The sequence below is a fragment of the Sarcophilus harrisii genome, chromosome 2, assembly GCF_902635505.1.
Source record: "Sarcophilus harrisii chromosome 2, mSarHar1.11, whole genome shotgun sequence".
Lineage (NCBI taxonomy): Eukaryota > Metazoa > Chordata > Mammalia > Dasyuromorphia > Dasyuridae > Sarcophilus > Sarcophilus harrisii.
In genome coordinates, this window is record NC_045427.1 from 303,124,718 (window position 1) to 303,141,250 (window position 16,533).

The window sequence follows — 16,533 nt, forward strand, 5'->3', positions numbered from 1 at the left end:
ATCTAGTGATTTGGTTTTCTTCTCTCTTTAAAAAAAAACTTAATAACCAATGCTTTATCTATTTTATTTTCCCCTCATAAAACCAACTCCTAGTTTTATTTATTAATCCAATGTTTTATTAGTATCACTTTTAATTTTTAGAATTTCCATTTTGGTATGTAATTGGAGATTTTAAATGTATTCTTTTCCTAGATTTTAAAATTGCATAGCCAATTGATTGATTTGCTTTCTCCATTTTATTAGAGTGTTTAGAGATAGAAATTTTCCTCTAATAACTGCTTTTGCTGCATATCCCATAGGTTTTGATATGTTGTCTCATTTTTATCATTCTCTTTAATAAGATTATTTATTGTTTCTATGACTTGTTCTTTTTTAAAGGCTTTTTATTTTCAAAACATATGCATTGATAGTTTTCAACATTCACTCCTGCAAAATCCTAAGTTCCAATTTTTTTTCTCTCTCTCTTCTTCTCACCTCCTCCCCTAGACAACAAGCAATTTAATATGTCAAACATATTCAATTCTATTATACAAATTTACACAATTATCATGCCGCTCAAGAAAAATCAAAAAGGAAAAAATGGGAAAGAAAACAAAAAGCATGCAAGCAAACAACAACAAAAAAGTGACAATACTATGCTGTGATCCACATTCAGTCCTCACAGTCCTCTCTTTGGGTGCAGATGGGTCTCTCCATCACAATACCATTGGAACTGATTTGAATCATCTCACTTTTGGAAGAGTCACATCACTTGTTCTCACTCAATCTTTAAGATTAGGTTATTTAGTCCCCAATTACTTTTTATTCTGTGTTTCCCTGGGCTCTTATTAAATAGAATTTCTAATGTTTTATGATATGAAAAGAATACATTTAATATTTCTGCTTTTTTACATTAACTATAGAATTTTTATGCCCTAATACTTGGTCAATTGATGTAAAGGAACCATATACCAGTGAGAAAAAGGCATATTTCTTTCTATTTCCATTCAATTATCTCCAGATATATCTTAATTTTAGAAAGGGATTATCATCCCAGTTACTTCAGGTACATGAGGAGGCAATGAAATGAACAAGATGAGTTACATTTTGCTATCATTCTTAATTCATTCATCTAATGAAGAGCCTTCACCCACCCTTTTTGTTTTGACTTCCACCTCTCTTCCTAAAGGTCTTTTCTCAAGAGGCTGTAATAGTCTTTAGAGAAGAATATTGTTTTTTTAAAGATTATTTTCTACTTTATTATACATGAGATTTTAAATATGCCTTCACAATAATTACATGATAATAGTCATAATTATTTTTGACATTTGCACAGGATTTGGAAATGATTTATGAGACCATCTATTCTAACTCTCTCATTTTATATTTGAGGAAACTGAGGCCCAAGGAGGTAAAGTGATTCATTTGCATAAGGTCATGTAGGTATTAAGTATTAGAGATAGGATATGACCCTCGGTTTTCTGGTACCCAAGCTAGTGCTGGAAGCTGTATTTGAATTCAAGTCCTCTGACTCCAAGGTCAGTGCTCTTTTCCTCTGTACCTTGCTGCCTTTATAAAGGTTTACAAATTATGTTCACACATTCATAATTTCCTTAGTTTACATTCATTATTCCTCACAATGGCCCTCTGAAAGAGAGAACACAAATATTATTACACTCATTTTACAGATGAATACTCAGAGAAAACGATTTACTCAAGATCAAACAATTACTAAGTGTTGTCTCTAGTTTCTCCTGATTCCTTTTTCAGTGTTCCTTATGCCATATTACTTGGCTCCAGCAGTCCCAGGGAGCACCAGCAGCTTTCAAAAGGACAGCTTGTAAATGGGCCAGTCTCTGCAGGTTACGGCATGTGATGTTTGCTACACTCTCTGCAGAGAGTATTTTGGGGCTGGTATTTTGTCAAATGGATAACTTATGCTGATGACTATTGTAATAAATTATGTGGGGAACCCAACATTATCTTGGGTCCTTGTTTCCCCTATAAACCATACAGCAGATGCAAGCAGTCTTTTATGACCTGAAAAGGAAAATGCAGCCTCTATAATTATAAAATGCCAAAACTTAGATGTGTAGGTTTCAAGCAGAAAAGAACAGAGGTGCAAAACTCCAGAGTTCTCATTTTAAGGCTTACTAAAACTTCCAATGCCTCATGTCCTACCAGGGCTTGTCAGTTGAGTAGAGAGAAGGATACCAACATTCTCCAAGTTTGTAATGTAAAAAGTTTTTTTTAACATTCTTTTTTTTTTTTTAACATTATTCCATTACATTATCAAGAGATAGTTTTCCCTTATCCCATTTATCCATTCACTTTTCATCTCTACCTTCCCAATATCCCCCACATTTATCCCCTTTCTTCCAGTCACATAGGTTTCACCCTGATTTAGATTCTTGTAACTTCTTGTCTGGGGTATTGGAATAGATTGTCTCTCAGTTTCAGACTTCTTCCCAGACAATCTATAGTCCAGTAGAAAGGTCACTATCTAAGACTTATATACAAATAGTATATCTTTGATTTTCACTTTGTATGTGAACTTGGACAACTCACTTAACTTTTCTGAGCATCACTGTCATTATCTGTAAAATGGCAACTTCTGAGTTCCTTTCTGGCTCCTAATTTACAATCCAAAAAGTCTGACCATGTCACTCCTTTCTTTTACTCAATAAACATTATCACTGCATTATTTCTAGAATAAAATATAAATTCTTTTTTTTTGGCAAAGTAATTTGAAACCTGCCTTTTCCAACTTCATTACATATTTTTTCTCCTCCATGCACACTATAGTCCAGTTAAACTGTAATCTTTTTTATGCTTTATTTTTATTTATTTATTTTTTTTACACATGACATTGCATCCCCCATATCTCTGTTTTTGGAGTGGTGGACTCCAAAAATCCTGAAATGAACAACTTTGTTTCATCTCTCTCTCTCTTTCTCTCTCTTAGAATGCCTAGTTTCTTCAAGACTCATTTTGAGCAGACTTTTCTTAACCCCATTCAATCCCACCTCCAACTACTAATACATTCCTCAAATTTATCTTTTCAAAAATCAATATATCAAAATTATCTTTTATTTATTTTGTATATACTATCTGTATATGTACACATTGTCTCTTCTGGTTAAATAAAAATTGGAGCTATTTCACTTTTGTCTTTGTATCTCTGGTGCCTGGCATAATCCCTGACACAGAGTAGGTAGTTAATACATATTCATTGATCTATTGATTCACAGAGATTTCTCATGATATATTCCTCTTCCTCTTTCTCCTCTCCGCCTCCTCTTCCTCCTTCTCCTCCTCTTCTCTTCTTTCTTCTTTTTCTTTTCTTCTTCTTCTTCCTCTTCCTCCTCCTCATCCATCCTCCCCTTCCTTCTCCTCCTTTTTCTTACTTTTCTTACTTTGTTTGTATTACCTATTCTTCTTTTCTTTTTCTGTCTCTGTCATTCTTCTCCTTAAATCTCTCTTTTCAAAGCCTTACTATAATCCCTCTTGATCTTGCTCATTCTCTTTCTACCTCTTTCTCATAGAAACCAGAAGTAAAAATTTAGATATGGAGATTGTTTTCCATAAAATTTTCCTCGATTTCTTCAAAATATCTCCTCCCTCAAATCAACCCCTGGCCTTTTTTTTCATAGGTCCATGTCACTTCAAATCATTGCATAAGATGTCTATTCTTGCCTACCTCAGTACCATAACAGTCAAGAACACTTTTTATTACCAGAATTGGGGGCAGGGATAGGGTGTGGCTATGGAGCAGTTGAGACTTAGAAAAGGAAGTTAGGTAAGACTATAAAGTTATTAAGAGGTGGTAATTGACTATAAACGTCTTAATGAGCAATTTAGAGGTGAGGTATAAGTACTGACAAAGACAAAAAATAAGGTTGAAAGTCAACAGGGTAAATGGGGTAAAATTTGTAGTGACTCACACTTACTGTGTAATATTGGTGTTTCTGCCACGGTCAAATGACTGCTAATTGTGTTTCAAGTACAGGATGTTTTTCCTCCTGGAGGAAAGGTGAAAGTGTTTGAATATTATATCTCCTCATGGAGATAATTTTTTTTCCCCGCATTCTAGGTTGATTAGGATCAATGCAATTTTTCTAAGGCTTCAGTGCCTTCATAATCCTTCCAACCTAAAACACAGTACCTGGCCCATAGTGCACACTAACTAAATGCTTCTTGACAGATTTATGTGATTTCAATATGGAAAAATGGGATCTGAGGAAGAAACAATCTCATATCTTATCATGAGTTTGCAGAATGGAAGAGCTTTCCACAGAGAATGAAGGGAAGTAACTAGATCATTGCATACATGAAGAGTGAAAAAACAGGCTTGAGGTTCTGCTTGACAAGGAGAAAGCTGGATGCTCCAAAGAAGTATCTGTTTTTTCTCCAAGTAATAATAGAGTTGAACAACTGAAATCTTCAGGGAAGAGATCATTCAGTAAACTCCACTTTAGAAGAAAGACATAGTAGTGATAGACAATTCCATGCTCTGGCTTCTGAGGGAGTTATTTCTGATCTAATAACAACAGAGGAGTCCAGGACATATTCTGAGACATAACAGACTTTTAAGACTCATCAAAATGGAATCAATTGTGCTGATTCTCCTGGGAATAAACCACACTCCAAGAGTGAATCTAAAAAATATTCCAAAGATTATGAAACCTTGGGCAAGAAACACATAAAAACTTTTAAAGTAGGAGTCACAATTCATTTCATAGCATCTGAGTTGTGATTTTTTTTGACCCTATGATGGCATAAAGACATGTTTGTTTCTCAGAATTTTGTAACTACAAGGCATACTTTTTAGAGGGAGAGAGCAGGAATACAAAATGAATTCATATTGCTTCCTAAGAACATATATCTAGAGAAGAAGAGTTCATCAGTAAATCACAGTTTGATTGATTCCTTTATATTATTATCTTACATGTTTATGTAAATGTAAGTGCTTTTCACTTTCTTTTGCTTTCATCATGAAAACCAGCTAAGAGCTTCCCTTATCTCCCTAATTATGAATTCATAGATAGTGTTCTCAAAGGTCCAAATGGTTCCTGTGATCATAGAGAAAATCCTTTACTCTCTTGTTAGCTGATCTCAAGTAGATAGGAGATATTATAAACCAAGTCTTTAATCCTTATCAACTATTTATACATTCAAAGATTCCAAAATTCATATCTGGAATTAAACAGAATAGGAAGTATCTTGCTCATCACCAATCATCATCCTGGAACTTCTGAAAATGGAATATTCATAACACGTTGGGGATAGGGTTTTTCTCATACAAAAGTGGAATCATACCACATCAATCTGAATCCCAATTTGGAACACACCAAAGCACAGAGATACTATTATTTCTGTACTATTATTTCTGATCATGCTGATATGTCAATCAATTGTATAGAATATTCTTTAATAGATCTCATTTGGACAAGTAAGTCTTGCACATGATTTTTTCCCCTTCTTTTTTCTTCCCCAGCACAGGTGATGCAGTGTCACGTAATAATTCATTTGGAAATGCCAAATGTAAATATTAACATGGGTAGAGGAAATTAAGTAAATCTTTTTCATTTCAAAACCCCTAGAATTCACAGAAAATTCTCAGGAAAATCATTGCAGTTAGTGGTAGTAATTTAGGGGTACAGCTTATTTTTTATTATGGTCCATTGAAGAAAAATTATACAAAAAAGAAAAAAATTAATTCAGAAGGTGAACAGTTGGCTAAGAAATAGTTTTAGAATAGAAATTGAAAGTCTGGATTATATCTTAAAATATAAGAAAAACACACTTTTAGGGAGGAAGCACACTTAACAGTCTATTAATATATTTGCTGGGTGGCTTACAAATATAGTGAAAAGGGCTTTAACTTAAAAAGAATGGGAGAGGAAGAAAACTGGCAATATGTATCCACCAAGTCAGACATTGTGGAATGTAGCTATAATGAAAAAAAATAATAATTGATATATTCAAAAGCTCACAGGAGATTCAATAAAAAAGGAACCAATAGTAAATACTTCAAATGTTCATGCACAAATGCCTAAAGTTTAGGCAACAAAAAAAGAGGACCCAGAGGTTTTAATACAAGAAGACAAATCATACTTTTTTTTTTCATTTTCTCAAACCTTTTCTATGCATTCTTTTTTCCATTAATTAATTATTAAATCAATCAATTATTTATTAAAGCTTTTTTATTTTCAAAACCTATGCACGGATAATTTTCAACATTCACCCATGCAAAACTTTTGCATTCCAAATTTTTTTCCTTCCCTTCCCCCATACCCTCTTCTAGATGGCACAATTCTTCTAATACATATTTCCACAATTATCATGCTGCACAAGAAAAATCAGATCAAAAAGGGAAAAAATGAGAAAGAAAATAAAATACAAACAAACAATAACAAAAAGAGTGAAAATGCTATGTGTGATCCACACTCAGTTCCCACAGTCCTCTCTCTGGGTGTAGATGGCTCTTTTCATCACAGGATCATTGGAACTGGTCTGAATCATTTCATTGGTGAAAAGAGCCATGTCCATCAGATTTGAACATTGTATCATCTTGCTGCTGCTGTATACAGTGATCCCTTAGCATCACTTTACTTATCATCAGTTCATGTAAGTCTCTCCAGGACTCTCTGAAATCATCCTGCTGATTGTTTCTTATAGTACAATAATATTCCATAATAACATTCATATACCATAACTTATTCAACCATTCTCCAATTGAGGGGTATCCCTTCAATTTCCAGTTTCTTGCCACTTCAAAAAGGGCTGCCACAAACATTTGTGCACATATGGGTCCCTTTCCCTCTTTTATGACCTCTTTGGGATACAAGCCCAGTAGAAACTCTGCTGATTCAAAGGCTATGAAACTATGAGCATAGTTTCAGTTCACAACTTTACTAACAAGGAATCAGTGTTCCAGTTTTCCCACATCCTTTCCAACATTCTCATTATCTTTTCCTGTCATCTTAGCCAATCTGAGAGGTGTGTAGTGGTACCTCAGAGTTGTCTTAATGTGCATTTCTCTGATCAATAGTGATTTAGAGCACCTTTTCATATGACTAGAAATGGGTTTAATTGTCTGTTCATATCCTTTGACCATTTATCATTTGGAGAATCGCTTGAATTCTTATAAATTTGAGTCAATTCTCTATTTTAGAAATGAGACCTTTATTAGAACTTTTAATGTAAACATTTTTCTCAGTTTATTACTTCCCTTCTAATCTTGTCTGTATTGATTTTGTTTGTACAAAACTTTTTAATTTATCACTCTTTATGTCTAAATCATGAATCCATTTTGACCTTAGTATAGGGTGTTAGATTTGGTCAATGCCTAGTTTCTGACATACTAATTTCCAATTTTCCCAGAAGTTTTTGTCAAATACAAATCATATTTCTTAGGTATCACTGAAATTTGGTAGGATAGAACTCATGTCTGAAATACGATTCTACATCTTACTCAGAAAAAAAAACAAGATATACAAAAGAATGGAAGAGGTGGTGGTAGGAAAACATTATACATTAAGAAGTTATACCCATGTGAAAACATTCAGGACTCTGAATAAGGGAAACATTATGAAGAATAATTGGATAATGTCCAATGGAGAGAGCAACAGAAATGATTTTGTCATAGATCACCTGAACAGAAAAGTGAATCACATGAAGGGTCTGGAAAACAAATAATAATCCTTGAACAATATTGGAAAACTTCAATTATCCAGGGATCTATTTGATCTCTCCTTCTTTTTCTCCTTCTATCTCTCCCACCTTCCCTTCTTCCTTCTCTTTCTCTTTCTCTCTCTGTCTGTCTCTCTATGTGTGCCTCTATCTCTGTCTTTATTTCTCTCTTTTTGTGTCTCTCTGTCTCTTTCTCTCTCTGGGTCCATCTCTCTCTTTGCTTTCCCCAACAGCAAAACATTCCATAGCCTCTTGACCTGTCTAACTAACATGAAAAAATTCTATATTGTATTTGATTTTTTACTACTAGGGAAGAATTGCTTGCTGGGTGAAAACAATGGGGAAGTTGGAGAAAAATGACGTCCAAGAGTTTGTGATGGAGAAAGAAAATCTGGGCAGAATCTGAGATATACCCAGACTTGGGGGAAGGCAGATTTCAAAAGGTTGAAAGAGACATTAGGTAGGCTCCCTTGAACTTAAAGTCTGCAGGGAAAATCATTCCAGGAGGGATGTAAAACTCCTAAGAGTGAAATTCTGAGGATATGAAACAAAGAAAACTACATGAAAGGGGAATTATCTGGAGCAAACATTATGAATGTACAAGGGACTCACTAAGTAAGTTAGATTAAAAAAAAAAAGATTATGCAGAAGATGGAAGTAAATTCATGAAATCCAAGAAAGGGATTCCCCAAGAAAGGGATGAATCCAAGAGTGTGACACTGTTCTACAAAATTAATGTCAGGAATACTAAAGCTCAGAATGAGTGAAAGTAGCAAGAGAAGCAAAACAAAAATTTTGTGTTCGTTTTTTAATGCTATATATTGAGCTATTTATGAAATTACCATCCTTTCTCTGCTCACTTCTGGGTTAGGCATGCTTGGGATGCATTTTCAATTCTTGCATCTTTTGCCTTCCTTCTTGTATCTAACTAGCTTTCTACTGTACAATTCTTGCTTCTTCTGCCCATCACCTAAGAGATTTGGAAGGGCAATCCTTTCCTATTATAGATAGGCTATTCATTGTTCCTCCCTCTGTCTTCCTCTTTCTTATCCCAACAAGGGGGCAGGATAAAAACACTCTAGAGACTAGGGAACGAAATAGGCATACCTTGGATCTCCTTAGTAGTTAGGACCATAGAGAGTATCTTCACTGGTTTCCAGAGAGGTGGTATAAATGAGGTTACAAGAAAACAGACCAAATCTAGGAACCATAAGACTGAGTTGGGTCTTGGCTTTAACATTTCCCCAGCTGTATGATCTCAGAGAAGTCACTTAATCAACTGTTCTAGGCTTCTATTTCCTAATCTATAAATAAAAGTATTGGGTTACATGAACTCTAAAGTTTCTCGTTATTATAAACACCTACATTTCCCCCAGTTTTATATTCTTTTTTGTGTGTTGTCTTCCTCTTTAGAATGCAAGTTCCATCCATTAATTTATCTATTTATCCATCTATTTATCTTCTAGCTCTAGCATTCTATTGGACTACTGACTGAAATAATTCCGGGATTCATCTTTCTCTTGCTTTTTTATTCTCTGTTCCCCATTCACTCTTCTTCCTTCTGTATCCCTTTCTTTTAAAGTTTTATCTAGTGGGCAATGGAAGGTTGTAGAAAGAGAACGTGTCAGTAAAGTTTACTGGGTATTAGCCACCATAGAGTAGAAGGAAGCCAGCTCTCCCCAAGCTTTTTTTCGTATAGCCCTTGTCCTTTTTTCTCAGTGACTAGAAGAAGAAAGACTGGTCCTTCTTTCTTTGTTCACTTTGAAGACTTATAGGGTTGTTTATTTTTCAATATTTATCACATAAACTTTGCAAAACAGTTCTTTGTTAGCATGTTTCCCAAATTCAAAGGCAAGAGGAAGCATTTTTCTTCTTTCCTTAGCCAGAGCCAGAATATCTTAGATATTTGTGCCAAAGAGTACAGTTGGTTCACTTTCCCATCCTCTTATATTGGCCTCATGAAAAGGCTGGTGTCTCCTGAGGGTGATTAGTTAGTTTTGGAGCTCAAGGGAAAAGGCCTTGCTTCCTTGCCAGCTTTCTGGGGGGAAAAGTTAAAAAACAACAGCACTCAAACCTTTGCAGATGGTTCCACTAGGTCCCAAGACACTAAAATGACTTTTGTAAAGGTCATTTGCAGATACAGGGTCTGTAGAGGTAAAATGAATTGGAGAGCTGAGCAAATATCACATGAATTGAATCAGTGTAGATGGAATCCAGAGATAATTCATACTCGCTTCCTCTTCTCATCATTCTTTTCTTCAGTAGTACTTCCTCTCCGTCTTAATTTTGGTGTGTTGATTGGTTAAATAGAATCTTAGCTTATGTGAAGATTTAAAGGAATTCTAATAACAACAAATCACTTTCCTTTAGAACTTTATTATTTATGGGGTACTTTCCTCACAATAATTCTATGAAGGGAGTAATGCAAGTACAAATTGCATTTTACAAATGCAGAAACTATAGGGACAGCTAGGTAGCATCTTAGTGCACAGAGTGCTGAGTCCAAAGTCAGGAAGACTCCTCCTCCTAAGTTCAAATCTGACCTCAGATATTTATTAGCTGTGAATCCCTGGGTAAGTCACTGAGTCCTGTACATCTCAATTTCCTCATCTACAAAATGGGTTGGAGAAAGAAATGGCAAACAATTCCAGTATCTTTGCCAAGAAAACATCAAATGGGGTTATGGAGAGTTAAACATGACTGAAATAGCGCACAACAGCAAACTGAAGTTTTGAGGGGTTCAAAAGACTTGATCAAAGACAAAAATTAGTAATTATCAAAGCTGGGAGTTGAACCCAAATCTGCTGGCGTCAAATCTAGAGCTTCTTCTACTACTAGAGAACACTGTAGTTCAATTTAATTGTTCAATTAATCAACAAGTATTCAGTAAACACCTATTGTGTGTCAGGCACTGTTATAAATACAAATGCAAAGAATGAAACAATTCCTATTCTCCACAAATTTAAATTATAATGAAATAACAGGAACATATAAAAATATTTATAGCATAAATGTAAAGCAGTAAATACAAATATATATATATATATATATATATATATATATATATAGTAATTTGGGTGAGAGGGCATTAACAATGATGGGGATAGGGATAGTCTTTACATGCAAGATGGTGTCTGAGCAGTATATTATTGGAAGAGAGGAAATCTATGAGATGAAAGTTAAGAAAAATTGCATTTCAAATATATAGCCAGGGCAAAGGCATGGAGATAGGAAACAAAGTCTTATATGTGAATGATAAAGATCAACTTGGTTAGATTGTGAAGAAAGAATTATGTTCAAAGAAGGTCAAAATATAAAGCCAGATTGTATGAGGTTTTGAAAGCTAAATAGAGGAGTTTATATTTTATCCTAGAGAAAATGAAAATCCATTGTATCAAATGATCATATCTGCCCTTAAGGAAAATTGTCTTATCAGCAGTGTTAAGGTAGATTGAAATATGAAAGACCTGAAATAGAGAGACCAATTAAGAGGTGGTTGCAATAAATTAGGCAAGAGGTGATGAAGTTCTGAATTAGGTGGGATGGAGAGAAGGGCTTTGATGTACAAGATGTGATGGAGATATAAATGGTAAGATCTGGAAACTGAATATGTGAGATACCGGGGGGGTGGGTAATTTAGGAAAATGCTGAGATTATGAATTTGACAGATTAGAAGTGATGGTGCTTTTGGCAGAATTAGTTAAAACATTTAGTTATGTTAGACACATATAATATATATATATATATGTATATATGTATATATATATATATATATATATATATATCTTATTTTACATCCTGAGTTGATAAACTCTGTCAGGATATGGTCACCATGTATCATCATCAGTCTTCTGGCATTATGGTTGGTCATTGTGTTAAGTTTCAAAGTCTTTTAAAAGTTATTTATCTTTATTTAAAACAATTTGTGACAAATTGTTTTCTAGATTCTACTTGCTTCACTTTTTCTCAATTCACATACATCTTCTCATGTTTTTCTGAACCTATTTCTCTTATTTCTTAAAGCACAATAATATTCCTATACATTCATATTACATAATTTGTTTAGCCTTTCCCCAATCAAAGAATATCCCCTTGGTTTCTAGGTCTTTGACACTACAAAAAAAAAATCTGCTGTAAATCTTTTTACACTTATATGTATATATTTTTATGTACTTTTTTATTCCTTTGATTTTGGGAGAAATATAAGACTTGGGGTTGTATTTCTGGGTTAAAGAGTATACCTAGTTTTGTAACTTCTAGGTTCATAATTCCAAATTATTTTCCAGTATGAGTGAACCAATTTACAGCTTCACCAATAGTACATTAGTGTGCCCCATTAATGCAATGAATGATAGAAGAGTTACATCAAAGGAGAAAACTGAAATTTCAATCTCTCCATAAAATTGGAAAATGGTTAGATCAGAAAATATCCATATTAAAATTAGACTATAATCACCACAATCACTTGGATATGTGGTAAACCATCAAAATATAATAATATCTTTTATGGATGTTGCCATATTGAATATGCATAACCTCCAATTTAAAGATATGAAAAACTTTCAAAATATGCAAATCTAGTCAAAGAACTCAAAACTATATGAGAACAAAAAGAAGTATAAATCATTGATTTTATTATTATTAGCCTGTCTACTATTGAAATTGTCCCAAAGACAACTTTTTCAGTAAATCTACGGTATATGAGCTTCCTTGTCAATTCATTCAATTACAATAAATCAATCATTTAATCCACTTGCAGAATAGTTCATCAAATAATAAACCTAAAAGCAGAATGATGACTTGTCTCAGGATCATTTTTTGTCTGAATCCCATCCATTGAGTACAAAGATAGCAAGGAGAAATAACCATAATACTTAGTTCTTTAAGTTTTGCAAAGTGATTTAAATATGTTATTTCATTTGACTCTCGGAACATAGGAAAGATCATTAGATTTGGAAGCAGAGGACTTGCGTGTAAGTCCTCTATTTACTACCTACTAACTATGTGGCTTTGGGTAGATCACTTAATCAGACCTCTTCCCTTCTCTGTAAAATGAATGAGTTGGATTATATTCCTTCAGGTATCTTCCATTATTTCAGTCTTTTCAATCATGCAATTAGAGAATTCTATGATCCATTTTGCCAAGATTCAGAAAGGTTGTTATCTGCTCATGGTTATAGTTAGAATCAAAGGCTAATTTTGAAGGTGGGTCTTCCTGCCTCTAGGGCTATTACTCACAACACCATGCTCATATTTCTTCATTACCAGTCTTCAACAATATTTCCAACAAACTCCAATTTAGAACTAAAATTCATAGCCAGTGCATCGAATTATGAAATCCTAGAGCTCAGAGAGAACTTAGGAGTCACCTAATCTAACTATCTCATTTTATATGGGAGGAAACTCAGGCCCAGAGAGGTTGTAACTTGCTTAAGATGGCACAGTTAGTATATGATAGAACTGTATATGATATGTATATGTATATGATACCTAGTATCATAGATAGTATCATAATATCATAGATAGATATATAGTACAGTATATGATATATTTGAATACAATCCTTTTGAATTCAGGAAATCCAGGGCTTTGTCATTTTGCTATACTTTCCTAAGTGATATATAAATCATAATTATTTATTTAAGAAATTATTAATAATTTAATGAAAAAAGGACCATTTGTGCCCAACCTGTGATGGAATCTTATGAACTCATTGGTGTGATCAGCCAGAATTGGACACACTGTACATTGATCCAGATATAGTGATGTAAGTTTAGTCCTTTTTAAATACAAACAACAACAGTCATTTAATAACCAATCTCTGCGAATTTTCTTGTTTCAATGACTGAGAAAGCCTGTTAGTGGCTTGTGTCCTTTTTTATGAGCAACTTAAAGAGAGGCTTTGTATCCACAAGCATTTAAGATTATTCTGTCTAGCAATGTTGCTAAGATCCTCGTGATTCAGGATGGAAAAAATGTCACCATTTCCAAAACAGTCATCCTGGTTGTTTTATCTCAAGCCAGAGGCTCTCTTTTCTAGAGAATAGAGCAAATTCACTAGTGGGTGCTCTCTGGTACTAGATAGATACCAAATGATGGAAACATTTCATCTTTTCTTCCATCCTCAAACACTGAATTGTATCAGTGGAAAAAAAGTTCATGCATCTGAACAGATTGTTTAAACAGAGGGATAATTATGGCAAACAAGCTGGGGAGGGCTTGTGTCTACCGATTATGACATTAGGATCAAAGTTTTCTTATTGAGAAAAAAAAAGTGTGTTCCACTGTGTATGCCAAAATTAAACTAATGACATTTTGTCATTTCAAAAGAATCCACCCAAGAACCCTGTGTATTTAGCCAAAAAACTCTGCCCATCATCCTAGAGTCACACAATTAGTTCATAATAGATCTTAGTGTAGAGGGGGAAAAGAGACAATTCTTTTTTATTATTATTATCTATTTCCCTCTCTCACCTATTTAAGAAAAACAAGAAGGGAAAAAAGAGAACATTCCCAAGATGCCTCATCAGTTTGGGAACGATATATGGTTTTCATTAAACAGCCAGAAAGACTAGTGATGTATAAAGCAATAGGCCTTTATTATAAGAAAACTCAAGATCTAACATGGAATTTTGAGAGACAGGGGTATCTAGGAATAGAAACAAAGGAACAGACATTCAAAGGAGGAAATATATTTCGCCTCCTTTTGCTGGAATTGAGGATGAGGATGTTAACTCAGACATATTGCTCTTCAGACCAAGATGTAAGAGGATAATATCTAACAGTAATTCTTAGATAGCCTTTTGACTGGCATACTCAGGTTCTATTCAAATTTCTTGCCTTTCTTCCTCTTTGACATGTGGGATAGTAAGGATCACATAATCATAGAATCCTAGATTTGGAACTGAAAAAGAAATTAGAGGCCATTTAATTCAGTTTCTTCATTTTTAAGATGAAGAAATTAAAACAACTAGAAATTATTTGATGGTTTTTGTTATTGTTGTCTTTTGTTCTCCATGAGGACCAATGACATCACAAGGGTGATATCTTGACTTGTAAGGGAATTGAATTTAAGTGAGGCAGAGCTGCACAAAGTCATCAAAGCAAAAGTCAAGATAATTCAGAAATCAAGTAATATGCTCTAGATCATATAGCTAGTAAGTATCTGAGGTAGGATTTGAACCCAGGTATTCTGCAAGTCCTCTTAACTATTCTATGCTGTCCCTCAAGTCATCTCTATCCTAAAGAATTTCCTTAAGGAAGCTAAATTCATGGTTTATAGAGAGGGAAAAAAGTGTGTTTGGTTGTTGTTCTGACCAAACTCTGATGTCACAAACAGGCACATGCTTGGGGAGTGCCCAGCTGAGTGAATATAAAGCAATGCAGTTTCAGAAAAAGATGGAGAGAAGTTATTAGTTAGAAGGTGAGGTCTAGTTCAAAGTAGAGGCAGAAAGTGAGTCTTGGTAGTCTAAAAGAAGCCTTTCGGGATTTTCTTTTGGACTACTTAGAAAGCATAGAGAGAGAGTAATAGAAAAAAAGGAAAAAGTAAAAGTAAGAAAGGAGAAGAGGAAAGCAGAAGTTAGGAAGGACACTGATCAAAGATGTGCATTTCAATTTAGTCCATTTTATCAGATTCCATTTGAAACAGTCATATGACCAGAGCTGTGCTTTAGAATGATTGGCTGTATAGGATAGGTTGTGTGACAGAAAATCTGGAGGTGTGAAAATTGGATAGAAGGCCAATGTAGTCAAAAAGAGAGAGGAGCAAGGGCCTGTATAAAGTTGGTGATAAGAGTGATCAAGAGGAAGGGACAGAGGCAAGAGAGCCCAAGGAGGTAGAACTGACAGATCTTGATATCTGAATGGATGTAGGGGAAGATGGTAAGGGAAGTGTACAAGACAACACCACATTTAGAACCTGGGTGATATGGAGAATGTCAATGGCTTCAATAGATATAGGAAAGGAATGGAATTAAAAAGAACTAAGGTACTGAAATATTGTCTTCTCTTTTCTGTCTCCATTTCCACCTCCTTCTATTATCATTTACTCCATATATATGAAATTAGAGCCATTGGGATTCAAGGATAGAGACAAAAAAAACCCTAATGATTTTTCTGTGTCCAACTAGAGCAAGCCAGTTTTGGGAACAAACTGATACATGATTCAGGTATTTGAAAATTTTGAGGCAAAGCTCTTTTGGAAAGAATAGGAGAATCACATTGGAGGGCTTTTTGGAAGATGTGAAGATAGGGTTAATCAGAGAGCTTTATCCATTTATCATCAATCTTACCTCTAGCAAGTTATTCACTTCAAAAGCCGTGGGTTCAAGAGGGATCATTTTCATAAGCTTATAAAATAGACCACAAATCCACTGAGGGCTTGCAGAATCTCAAGGAGAGAGTTAGATGAGCTGTTGTTTCCATTACAACCTTTTCTTTCTTGTTGGATAAATAACACACCAAAATAGAAGGTAATGGCTCCCCATTCAACTCAGCCTTCCTTCAGGGAAGATTCTTCCTGGGTAGAACAGTCAGATGAGTTCTTAATTTGTAGAGATCTTGTCTATCAGAACTGTCTCTAGGCAGGTAAGTGGTGACCACTTGGACTTGAGTCTACCTTTTTAGTCGGAGGAGTATTCAACTTGTAAAATGGGAACAGAGACTGCTGGCTTCTGTGTCACAGCTCATGTTTACCAATTGTTTTACATCTTACAAAGCATTTGCCTCATAATAACTCTATGATGGTGGTAGTGCATGTGCATTAATCTTGTTTTCTGGAAGAGGAAACAGACTCAGGTCCTTGCACAAAGTCTAGCAAGGACTTATTGCCACAGCTGAGACTTGAATCCAATTCTTCTG

General features: G+C 34.5%; 1 protein-coding gene across 1 annotated transcript in view; it reads right to left on the reverse strand.

The window, feature by feature from the left end:
* The window catches only part of VASH1 (vasohibin 1), a 68,829-nt gene extending 52,499 nt beyond the window's left edge, over positions 1 to 16,330 (reverse strand). The window contains exon 1 of the mRNA XM_031952475.1: positions 15,966 to 16,330. The gene's annotated coding sequence lies outside the window, so the exon portion shown is untranslated. The remainder of the gene's footprint in view (positions 1 to 15,965) is intronic.
* Between the last annotated feature and the right edge of the window lie 203 nt (positions 16,331 to 16,533).